Source organism: Cololabis saira, unplaced genomic scaffold (assembly GCF_033807715.1).
Source record: "Cololabis saira isolate AMF1-May2022 unplaced genomic scaffold, fColSai1.1 scf043, whole genome shotgun sequence".
NCBI classification, from domain to species: Eukaryota; Metazoa; Chordata; class Actinopteri; order Beloniformes; family Belonidae; genus Cololabis; species Cololabis saira.
In genome coordinates this window covers 322501-332500 of record NW_026906207.1, presented here as the reverse complement: position 1 = coordinate 332500, position 10000 = coordinate 322501, and the positions used below count along the sequence as shown (strand labels likewise).

General features: G+C 45.4%; 18 non-coding genes across 18 annotated transcripts in view; all 18 read left to right on the top strand.

Moving 5' to 3' along the window:
* Positions 1 to 88, top strand: part of LOC133432491 (5S ribosomal RNA) — a 119-nt gene extending 31 nt beyond the window's left edge. The window contains exon 1 of the ribosomal RNA XR_009776776.1: positions 1 to 88. This exon is cut by the window's left edge and continues 31 nt beyond it. This is a non-coding gene — a ribosomal RNA (5S ribosomal RNA).
* A 199-nt stretch (positions 89 to 287) lies between these two features.
* On the top strand, positions 288 to 406 carry LOC133432600 (5S ribosomal RNA). Its single transcript, XR_009776886.1, has one exon. It is a non-coding gene; the product is annotated as a 5S ribosomal RNA (ribosomal RNA).
* Positions 407 to 622: 216 nt separating this feature from the next.
* Positions 623 to 741, top strand: LOC133432580 (5S ribosomal RNA). Its single transcript, XR_009776866.1, has one exon. It is a non-coding gene; the product is annotated as a 5S ribosomal RNA (ribosomal RNA).
* Positions 742 to 939: 198 nt separating this feature from the next.
* LOC133432797 (5S ribosomal RNA) lies at positions 940 to 1058 on the top strand. The gene has a single exon (XR_009777073.1). It is a non-coding gene; the product is annotated as a 5S ribosomal RNA (ribosomal RNA).
* A 199-nt stretch (positions 1059 to 1257) lies between these two features.
* Positions 1258 to 1376, top strand: LOC133432648 (5S ribosomal RNA). The gene has a single exon (XR_009776930.1). It is a non-coding gene; the product is annotated as a 5S ribosomal RNA (ribosomal RNA).
* A 217-nt stretch (positions 1377 to 1593) lies between these two features.
* Positions 1594 to 1711, top strand: LOC133432863 (5S ribosomal RNA). The gene has a single exon (XR_009777138.1). It is a non-coding gene; the product is annotated as a 5S ribosomal RNA (ribosomal RNA).
* Positions 1712 to 1974: 263 nt separating this feature from the next.
* On the top strand, positions 1975 to 2093 carry LOC133432761 (5S ribosomal RNA). The gene has a single exon (XR_009777039.1). It is a non-coding gene; the product is annotated as a 5S ribosomal RNA (ribosomal RNA).
* Positions 2094 to 2292: 199 nt separating this feature from the next.
* On the top strand, positions 2293 to 2411 carry LOC133432545 (5S ribosomal RNA). Its single transcript, XR_009776828.1, has one exon. It is a non-coding gene; the product is annotated as a 5S ribosomal RNA (ribosomal RNA).
* Positions 2412 to 2628: 217 nt separating this feature from the next.
* On the top strand, positions 2629 to 2747 carry LOC133432706 (5S ribosomal RNA). The gene has a single exon (XR_009776985.1). It is a non-coding gene; the product is annotated as a 5S ribosomal RNA (ribosomal RNA).
* A 199-nt stretch (positions 2748 to 2946) lies between these two features.
* Positions 2947 to 3065, top strand: LOC133432569 (5S ribosomal RNA). Its single transcript, XR_009776856.1, has one exon. It is a non-coding gene; the product is annotated as a 5S ribosomal RNA (ribosomal RNA).
* Positions 3066 to 3281: 216 nt separating this feature from the next.
* On the top strand, positions 3282 to 3400 carry LOC133432490 (5S ribosomal RNA). The gene has a single exon (XR_009776775.1). It is a non-coding gene; the product is annotated as a 5S ribosomal RNA (ribosomal RNA).
* Positions 3401 to 3599: 199 nt separating this feature from the next.
* LOC133432599 (5S ribosomal RNA) lies at positions 3600 to 3718 on the top strand. Its single transcript, XR_009776885.1, has one exon. It is a non-coding gene; the product is annotated as a 5S ribosomal RNA (ribosomal RNA).
* Positions 3719 to 3934: 216 nt separating this feature from the next.
* Positions 3935 to 4053, top strand: LOC133432568 (5S ribosomal RNA). Its single transcript, XR_009776855.1, has one exon. It is a non-coding gene; the product is annotated as a 5S ribosomal RNA (ribosomal RNA).
* A 198-nt stretch (positions 4054 to 4251) lies between these two features.
* LOC133432796 (5S ribosomal RNA) lies at positions 4252 to 4370 on the top strand. Its single transcript, XR_009777072.1, has one exon. It is a non-coding gene; the product is annotated as a 5S ribosomal RNA (ribosomal RNA).
* Positions 4371 to 4569: 199 nt separating this feature from the next.
* Positions 4570 to 4688, top strand: LOC133432647 (5S ribosomal RNA). The gene has a single exon (XR_009776929.1). It is a non-coding gene; the product is annotated as a 5S ribosomal RNA (ribosomal RNA).
* Positions 4689 to 4904: 216 nt separating this feature from the next.
* On the top strand, positions 4905 to 5022 carry LOC133432862 (5S ribosomal RNA). Its single transcript, XR_009777137.1, has one exon. It is a non-coding gene; the product is annotated as a 5S ribosomal RNA (ribosomal RNA).
* A 263-nt stretch (positions 5023 to 5285) lies between these two features.
* On the top strand, positions 5286 to 5404 carry LOC133432760 (5S ribosomal RNA). The gene has a single exon (XR_009777038.1). It is a non-coding gene; the product is annotated as a 5S ribosomal RNA (ribosomal RNA).
* Positions 5405 to 5603: 199 nt separating this feature from the next.
* LOC133432560 (5S ribosomal RNA) lies at positions 5604 to 5722 on the top strand. The gene has a single exon (XR_009776847.1). It is a non-coding gene; the product is annotated as a 5S ribosomal RNA (ribosomal RNA).
* The last annotated feature ends 4278 nt before the right edge of the window (positions 5723 to 10000 follow it).

Genomic DNA, 10000 nt, shown 5'->3' with positions numbered 1-10000 from the left:
ATCTCGTCTGATCTCGGAAGCTAAGCAGGGTCGGGCCTGGTTAGTACTTGGATGGGAGACCGCCTGGGAATACCAGGTGCTGTAAGCTTTTTCAACCAGCAGAGAGCGCTCTCGCTTAATCTACCTACACATATTTCAACGTGGTAACAGCGACAGCTCACGTCCTAAAGTGTTTTGCACATGGTTAAGGCACTTTAACTCCAACAAATAAAACCAACAAATCAATGACTTATATTCTATGACTTATCTTCAACTCCATATAAGAGGTATTTCAAGCTGCAGCTTCTGCGTACGGCCATACCAGCCTGGATGCGCCCGATCTCGTCTGATCTCGGAAGCTAAGCAGGGTCGGGCCTGGTTAGTACTTGGATGGGAGACCGCCTGGGAATACCAGGTGCTGTAAGCTTTTTCAACCTGCAGAGAGCGCTCTCGCTTAATCTACCCACACATATTTCAACGTGGTAACAGCGACAGCTCACGTCCTAAAGTGTTTTGCACATGGTTAAGGCACTTTAACTCCAACAAATAAGCGCTTCTAAATTATTATCACCAACAAATCAATGACGTGTATTATATACTTATCTTCAACTCCATATAAGAAGTATTTCAAGCTGCAGCTTCAGCTTACGGCCATACCAGCCTGGATGCGCCCGATCTCGTCTGATCTCGGAAGCTAAGCAGGATCGGGCCTGGTTAGTACTTGGATGGGAGACCGCCTGGGAATACCAGGTGCTGTAAGCTTTTTCACCAGCAGAGAGCGCTCTCGCTTAATCTACCCACACATATTTCAACGTGGTAACAGCGACAGCTCACGTCCTAAAGTGTTTTCCACATGGTTAAGGCACTTTAACTCAAACAAATAAAACCAACAGATCAATGACTTATATTCTATGACTTATCTTCAACTCCATATAAGAGGTATTTCAAGCTGCAGCTTCTGCTTACGGCCATACCAGCCTGGATGCGCCCGATCTCGTCTGATCTCGGAAGCTAAGCAGGGTCGGGCCTGGTTAGTACTTGGATGGGAGACAGCCTGGGAATACCAGGTGCTGTAAGTTTTTTCAACCTGCAGAGAGCGGTCTCGCTTAATCTACCCACACATATTTCAACGTGGTAACAGCGACAGCTCCCGTCCTAAAGTGTTTTGCACATGGTTAAGGCACTTTAACTCCAACAAATAAAACCAACAAATCAATGACTTATATGCTATGACTTATCTTCAACTCCATATAAGAGGTATTTCAAGCTGCAGCTTCTGCTTACGGCCATACCAGCCTTGATGCGCCCGATCTCGTCTGATCTTGGAAGCTAAGCAGGGTAGGGCCTGGTTAGTACTTGGATGGGAGACCGCCTGGGAATACCAGGTGCTGTAAGCTTTTTCAACCAGCAGAGAACGCTCTCGCTTAATCTAGCCACACATATTTCAACGTGGTAACAGCGACAGCTCACGTACTAAAGTGTTTTGCACATGGTTAAGGCACTTTAACTCCAACAAATAAGCGCTTCTAAATTATTATCACCAACAAATCAATGACTTATATTATATGACTTATCTTCAACTCCATATAAGAGGTATTTCAAGCTGCAGCTTCTGCTTAGGGCCATACCAGCCTGGATGCGCCGAACTCGTCTGATCTCGGAAGCTAAGCAGGGTCGGGCCTGGTTAGTACTTGGATGGGAGACCGCCTGGGAATACCAGGTGCTGTAAGCTTTTTCAACCAGCAGAGAACGCTCTCGCTTAATCTACAGCACCTGGAATACCAGGTGCTGTAAGCTTTTTCAACCAGCAGAGAACGCTCTCGCTTAATCTAGCCACACATATTTCAACACGGTAACAGCGACAGCTCACGTCCTAAAGTGTTTTGCACATGGTTAAGGCACTTTAACTCCAACAAATAAAACCAACAGATCAATGACTTATATTCTATGTTTATCTTCAACTCCATATAAGAGGTATTTCAAGCTGCAGCTTCTGCTTACGGCCATACCAGCCTGGATGCGCCCGGTCTCGTCTAATCTCGGAAGCTAAGCAGGGTAGGGCCTGGTTAGTACTTGGATGGGAGACCGCCTGGGAATACCAGGTGCTGTAAGCTTTTTCAACCTGCAGAGAGCGCTCTCGCTTAATCTACCCACACATATTTCAACGTGGTAACAGCGACAGCTCACGTCCTAAAGTGTTTTGCACATGGTTAAGGCACTTTAACTCAAACAAATAAAACCAACAGATCAATGACTTATATTCTATGACTTATCTTCAACTCCATATAAGAGGTATTTCAAGCTGCAGCTTCTGCTTACGGCCATACCAGCCTGGATGCGCCCGATCTCGTCTGATCTCGGAAGCTAAGCAGGGTAGGGCCTGGTTAGTACTTGGATGGGAGACCGCCTGGGAATACCAGGTGCTGTAAGCTTTTTCAACCAGCAGAGAACGCTCTCGCTTAATCTAGCCACACATATTTCAACGTGGTAACAGCGACAGCTCACGTCCTAAAGTGTTTTGCACATGGTTAAGGCACTTTAACTCCAACAAATAAGCGCTTCTAAATTATTATCACCAACAAATCAATGACTTATATTATATGACTTATCTTCAACTCCATATAAGAGGTATTTCAAGCTGCAGCTTCTGCTTAGGGCCATACCAGCCTGGATGCGCCCGAACTCGTCTGATCTCGGAAGCTAAGCAGGGTCGGGCCTGGTTAGTACTTGGATGGGAGACCGCCTGGGAATACCAGGTGCTGTAAGCTTTTTCAACCAGCAGAGAGGACTCTCGCTTAATCTACCCGCACATATTTCAACGTGGTAACAGCGACAGCTCTCGTCCTAAAGTGTTTTGCACATGGTTAAGGCACTTTAACTCCAACAAATAAAACCAACAAATCAATGACATATATTCTATGACTTATCTTCAACTCCATATAAGAGGTATTTCAAGCTGCAACTTCTGCTTACGGCCATACCAGCCTGGATGCGCCCGATCTCGTCTGATCTCGGAAGCTAAGCAGGGTCGGGCCTGGTTAGTACTTGGATGGGAGACCGCCTGGGAATACCAGGTGCTGTAAGTTTTTTCAACCTGCAGAGAGCGCTCTCGCTTAATCTACCCACACATATTTCAACGTGGTAACAGCGACAGCTCCCGTCCTAAAGTGTTTTGCACATGGTTAAGGCACTTTAACTCCAACAAATAAGCGCTTCTAAATTATTATCACCAACAAATCATGACTTTTATTATATGACTTATCTTCAACTCCATATAAGAGGTATTTCAAGCTGCAGCTTCAGCTTACGGCCATACCAGCCTGGATGCGCCCGATCTCGTCTGATCTCGGAAGCTAAGCAGGGTCGGGCCTGGTTAGTACTTGGATGGGAGACCGCCTGGGAATACCAGGTGCTGTAAGCTTTTTCAACCAGCAGAGAGCGCTCTCGCTTAATCTACCTACACATATTTCAACGTGGTAACAGCGACAGCTCACGTCCTAAAGTGTTTTGCACATGGTTAAGGCACTTTAACTCCAACAAATAAAACCAACAAATCAATGACTTATATTCTATGACTTATCTTCAACTCCATATAAGAGGTATTTCAAGCTGCAGCTTCTGCGTACGGCCATACCAGCCTGGATGCGCCCGATCTCGTCTGATCTCGGAAGCTAAGCAGGGTCGGGCCTGGTTAGTACTTGGATGGGAGACCGCCTGGGAATACCAGGTGCTGTAAGCTTTTTCAACCTGCAGAGAGCGCTCTCGCTTAATCTACCCACACATATTTCAACGTGGTAACAGCGACAGCTCACGTCCTAAAGTGTTTTGCACATGGTTAAGGCACTTTAACTCCAACAAATAAGCGCTTCTAAATTATTATCACCAACAAATCAATGACGTGTATTATATACTTATCTTCAACTCCATATAAGAAGTATTTCAAGCTGCAGCTTCAGCTTACGGCCATACCAGCCTGGATGCGCCCGATCTCGTCTGATCTCGGAAGCTAAGCAGGATCGGGCCTGGTTAGTACTTGGATGGGAGACCGCCTGGGAATACCAGGTGCTGTAAGCTTTTTCACCAGCAGAGAGCGCTCTCGCTTAATCTACCCACACATATTTCAACGTGGTAACAGCGACAGCTCACGTCCTAAAGTGTTTTCCACATGGTTAAGGCACTTTAACTCAAACAAATAAAACCAACAGATCAATGACTTATATTCTATGACTTATCTTCAACTCCATATAAGAGGTATTTCAAGCTGCAGCTTCTGCTTACGGCCATACCAGCCTGGATGCGCCCGATCTCGTCTGATCTCGGAAGCTAAGCAGGGTCGGGCCTGGTTAGTACTTGGATGGGAGACAGCCTGGGAATACCAGGTGCTGTAAGTTTTTTCAACCTGCAGAGAGCGGTCTCGCTTAATCTACCCACACATATTTCAACGTGGTAACAGCGACAGCTCCCGTCCTAAAGTGTTTTGCACATGGTTAAGGCACTTTAACTCCAACAAATAAAACCAACAAATCAATGACTTATATGCTATGACTTATCTTCAACTCCATATAAGAGGTATTTCAAGCTGCAGCTTCTGCTTACGGCCATACCAGCCTTGATGCGCCCGATCTCGTCTGATCTTGGAAGCTAAGCAGGGTAGGGCCTGGTTAGTACTTGGATGGGAGACCGCCTGGGAATACCAGGTGCTGTAAGCTTTTTCAACCAGCAGAGAACGCTCTCGCTTAATCTAGCCACACATATTTCAACGTGGTAACAGCGACAGCTCACGTACTAAAGTGTTTTGCACATGGTTAAGGCACTTTAACTCCAACAAATAAGCGCTTCTAAATTATTATCACCAACAAATCATGACTTATATTATATGACTTATCTTCAACTCCATATAAGAGGTATTTCAAGCTGCAGCTTCTGCTTAGGGCCATACCAGCCTGGATGCGCCGAACTCGTCTGATCTCGGAAGCTAAGCAGGGTCGGGCCTGGTTAGTACTTGGATGGGAGACCGCCTGGGAATACCAGGTGCTGTAAGCTTTTTCAACCAGCAGAGAACGCTCTCGCTTAATCTACAGCACCTGGAATACCAGGTGCTGTAAGCTTTTTCAACCAGCAGAGAACGCTCTCGCTTAATCTAGCCACACATATTTCAACACGGTAACAGCGACAGCTCACGTCCTAAAGTGTTTTGCACATGGTTAAGGCACTTTAACTCCAACAAATAAAACCAACAGATCAATGACTTATATTCTATGTTTATCTTCAACTCCATATAAGAGGTATTTCAAGCTGCAGCTTCTGCTTACGGCCATACCAGCCTGGATGCGCCCGGTCTCGTCTAATCTCGGAAGCTAAGCAGGGTAGGGCCTGGTTAGTACTTGGATGGGAGACCGCCTGGGAATACCAGGTGCTGTAAGCTTTTTCAACCTGCAGAGAGCGCTCTCGCTTAATCTACCCACACATATTTCAACGTGGTAACAGCGACAGCTCACGTCCTAAAGTGTTTTGCACATGGTTAAGGCACTTTAACTCCAACAAATAAAACCAACAGATCAATGACTTATATTCTATGACTTATCTTCAACTCCATATAAGAGGTATTTCAAGCTGCAGCTTCTGCTTACGGCCATACCAGCCTGGATGCGCCCGATCTCGTCTGATCTCGGAAGCTAAGCAGGGTCGGGCCTGGTTAGTACTTGAATGGGAGACCGCCTGGGAATACCAGGTGCTGTAAGCTTTTTCAACCTGCAGAGAGCGCTCTCGCTTAATCTACCCACACATATTTCAACGTGGTAACAGCGACAGCTCACGTCCTAAAGTGTTTTGCACATGGTTAAGGCACTTTAACTCCAACAAATAAGCGCTTCTAAATTATTATCACCAACAAATCAATGACTTGTATTATATACTTATCTTCAACTCCATATAAGAAGTATTTCAAGCTGGAGCTTCAGCTTACGGCCATACCAGCCTGGCCACGCCCTCTGACTTCCTGTTTGTGCAGGAAGAGTGACGTGGCAGTTTGGTTCATGGTGGATGAAGGAGAGACAAAGTTCAGATTGGAAAACAAACAAAAAAGGCTCAGAGAAGTGGAGAACAACAACACCTCCCCCGGCAGCAGTTGCTGCAGGGGGGCTACTCCAAGGGAGTATAAAAAAACTAAAACGGATTACTCGGTGATGAAGGTGGATAACGGACTGGACATGAGCTCAGCTATGACGGACAAAATGGAGTCGGAGGGGATCCCAAGGCAAAAGATGGCCCGCGCAATGGTCGGAGCCGGAGAGAAAGAGAAGAGAGCGGGAGAGGGGCCCGAGGCAGAGAAAGTGGAGAAGAGGAGGACGGGAGGACAACACAGCGGAGCGGTGTGGAAGGGGGCAGAGGAGGAGACGGCAGCAAGGGTGGCGGAGCCGAGAGCTGCAAAAGAATGTTGGGATCAAGCGGAAGACCAGAAAAAACTTGTAGTAAATGTGGAGATAGAGGGAGATGATGCCATCTCCCTCATGGAACTCTTGAAAGCTGTGAGTGTTACATGCGGTCGTGTCGTTGGCTGCCGAGTAAAGGCGGACAGAAAGTGGGAACTAACAATGGGCAACCCGCACGGGAAAAACAGACTGTTAGATGGTTTCAAGATAAGAGATTCGCGAGTGATCGCCTCTGAAATAATGAAGGACACGAGAGTGGTCTCATTTTTAAGTCTTCCTATTTATATCACTAATGAGCAGATTTTCACAAAGCTGGCACATTGGGGAGTAGAGCCGGTCTCACCAATCAAGAAGAGAAAATGGCCTGGCACGGACATATTCGACGGCACCAGGTTCCTGAAAGTCAGGTTCCCAGAGTCGGTGGCGGCTCTGCCGTATAGCACGAAATTTGACACGCTCGAGGGTCCGGAGTATTTCAGGATCATCCATAACAACCAAATGAGGGTGTGCAGACTGTGCCTACAGCAGGGGCACATTCTGCGGGAATGTCCTGAGTTCCTGTGTTACAAATGTAACAAACAAGGACACTATGCAAGAGAATGTGCACGCATGACGGAACGAACCGGCGGAGAGCAGGAGGAGAAGGAGGAGACGGAGGAGTTGGTGGAGGAGAGCGAGGCAGAAAAGAAGGAGGCGGCGGAGGAAGAGGAGGAGGAGGAAGACGGAGAAGGAGAGGTTGAGAGCCTGGTGGGGGACATGGAGGAGGAAGCGGTGGAGGAATCGATGGAGGAAGCAGGGAGTGACGAGGGAGGAGATGTCGCAGAGGATGCAAAGGAGGGGAGCAGTGGAGATGAGGAGGAATGAGGCGGACAAGATTGGGGTGAAGGACAAAGCAGCGGGGGGTCGCTTCCTTGTGCGCAGCAGAGAGTCACCAGGCGGGGTGGTGAGAATCCTGCTGAGACGGAGGACGTGGAGACCGGAAACGGAGCGAGGGGGATATCGAGGAAAAGATCAGGTACGAGAAAAGGGCAAGCACAGAAGAAACGTATGCACAATGAGGAAACTTCTAATATCCAGCGGTGATGGTCCGTTTCTCCTCCTTATCATGGTCTTAATGCCAATAACAGTGGCATCCATTAATGCAAACGGGCTGAGAGACAAGACGAAGTTCGAAAGCATGATAAGATTAAGTAAGGCGGATGTAATATGCTTACAAGAAACTCATTGGGATGCAGTAACGGAGCGAGACATGATAAAGCTGTGGGATGGGGAATGCTTCTCTAGCCATGGAACTAACATTGCAAGGGGAGTGGCGATTTTGTGTAAAAGGGACAGTGGAATTAAGGCCACGATGAGGGCTAAAGATGGAGAAGGAAGATGGATTAATATAGATTGTGTAGCTCAGGATGTGAATTATAATATTTTAAATGTCTATGCACCGAATGCAGAAGGCGATCGCACAGCCTTCTTTAGGGAATTTTATAAAATAGCCGAAAAGTGTGATGTTATAATAGGAGATTTTAATGTGAAATTGTGTCATCTGGATATAAACGAAAGTTGTGTATGGAGACAAGATGCCTCAAGAAAGGTTCTAAATGACTTTATGATGGTTAACAACTGGTGCGACGTATGGAGAGTGAAAAATCCTGATAAGAGGCAATATTCAAGGGCGCAAGTGGTTCAAGGGGTTCTAAAACAAACCAGAATTGATTTGTGCTTAACGAAGACATCGCATATACGATTATTTAATAATGTGGATTATAAATGGATACACTTAAGCGATCACGCCATACTATCATTAGAAATGGGGGAACAGGAAGAGAAAAGGGGAGGGGGGACATGGCACTTAAATGCACATCTCTTGTACGATGTGAATTATAATAGAGCCATTAGGCAACTAATTTTGAGCGTAAGCTCACAACCGGGTTTTGAAAAGAATATAATACAAGGCTGGGAGGACTTGAAGACAAAAATAAAAGGGAAATCCATACAATATGCGAAAAGGTTTCGGGCGAGACAACAGAAGAAAGAAAGAATGCTAAGAGCAGAAATCGAAAAGGTTGAGAGACAGAAAGGCTCGGAGGGGAATAAGTTAATAAGATTGCATACCGAGTTAAAAGAGTTGGAGAGGTTGAAATGCGAAGGGGCTATATTAAGGAGCAAAGCGCAGTATGCGGTGGAAGGAGAAAAAAATACCGGCTTCTTCCTGAACTTGGAAAAAAGAAGGCAAAACAAATGCTACATAGCGGAAGTGATGAATGAAAAGGGAGAGACAACAGCTGACTTTGTAGAGATCTTAGAGACAGTCCAGAATTATTATACCCATCTTTTTGAAACAGAGGGGACAGATGATGGGATAACAGAGGAGATCCTGGCAAAATGTGAGATGAAGTTAGCTGAAGAAGACACACTCATGTGCGACCAGGAGATGAAGGAAGAGGATATTGATTTGGCAATAAAACAATTAGTACTAAATAAAAGTCCAGGTAGTGATGGACTAACAGCGAATTTTTATAAACAATTTAGTGATATATTGAAACCAATATTGTTAAATTTATACAGAACAATAGAATTAACACAATCCGTGCCGGCATCTATGGCAAGAGGGATCATAACGATCATATATAAGAAAGGGGATAAACGAAATCTAGCCAATTATAGGCCTATAACACTACTAAACACGGATTACAAAATATTGATGAAAGTACTAGCAAACAGAATAAAACAGGTCGTGCACACTATCGTAGAGCCCTCTCAGGCTTATAGTGTGCCGGGAAGGGAAGTTTCAGATATTTTGAATACTGTCAGAGACACAGTAGAATTTTTGAAAACTACCAGCAAAGAGGGCATTCTGGTCTCACTGGACTTCAACAAAGCCTTTGATAGAGTCGAACACAAATTTATGTTCAAAGTTTTGGAGAGGGTGGGATTTGGAGCGCGTTTTCTCGGGTGGATTAGGTTAATGTACGCCAACGCCACTGGCAGTGTGAAGTGTAACGGGGTGGTTACCGATCCTTTTCCGCTTCGAAGGTCGGTGAGACAGGGATGTCCACTGTCCTCAATTTTGTATACAATAATCGTGGAAACACTGGGTGTCCTTATTAAAAAAGATTCAGAAATAAAAGGTATAGAATTACCTGGAGGGGAGATGTGCACCATACAACAGTTTGCTGATGATACCACGTTACTGATTAAAGACATAAATAGTGTACATAGAATAATAAACTTGGTAGAACGATATGGTAGAGCCTCAGGAGCTAAAATAAATCCAGATAAATCAGAAATCATGTTCATCAATATGAAGGGACCGCCGCAAAATGAATTACCGGTACAATTACAAGCAGAACATATCAAAATATTGGGTACATACATTGGGGTAAACAGTGAAACGGCCAGGGACATGACATGGACTAGTATAATTAAAAGGATAGAAGCAATTTTGTGCTATTGGCGAATGAGGAACCTGAAACACCATGGGAAGGTGGTGGTATTAAATAGCTTGGTAATGTCTAAAATATATTATGCACTCACGGTGATAGATCTACCCTTATGGGCACTAAACAAACTAAATGAGATTATGACAGTTTTCT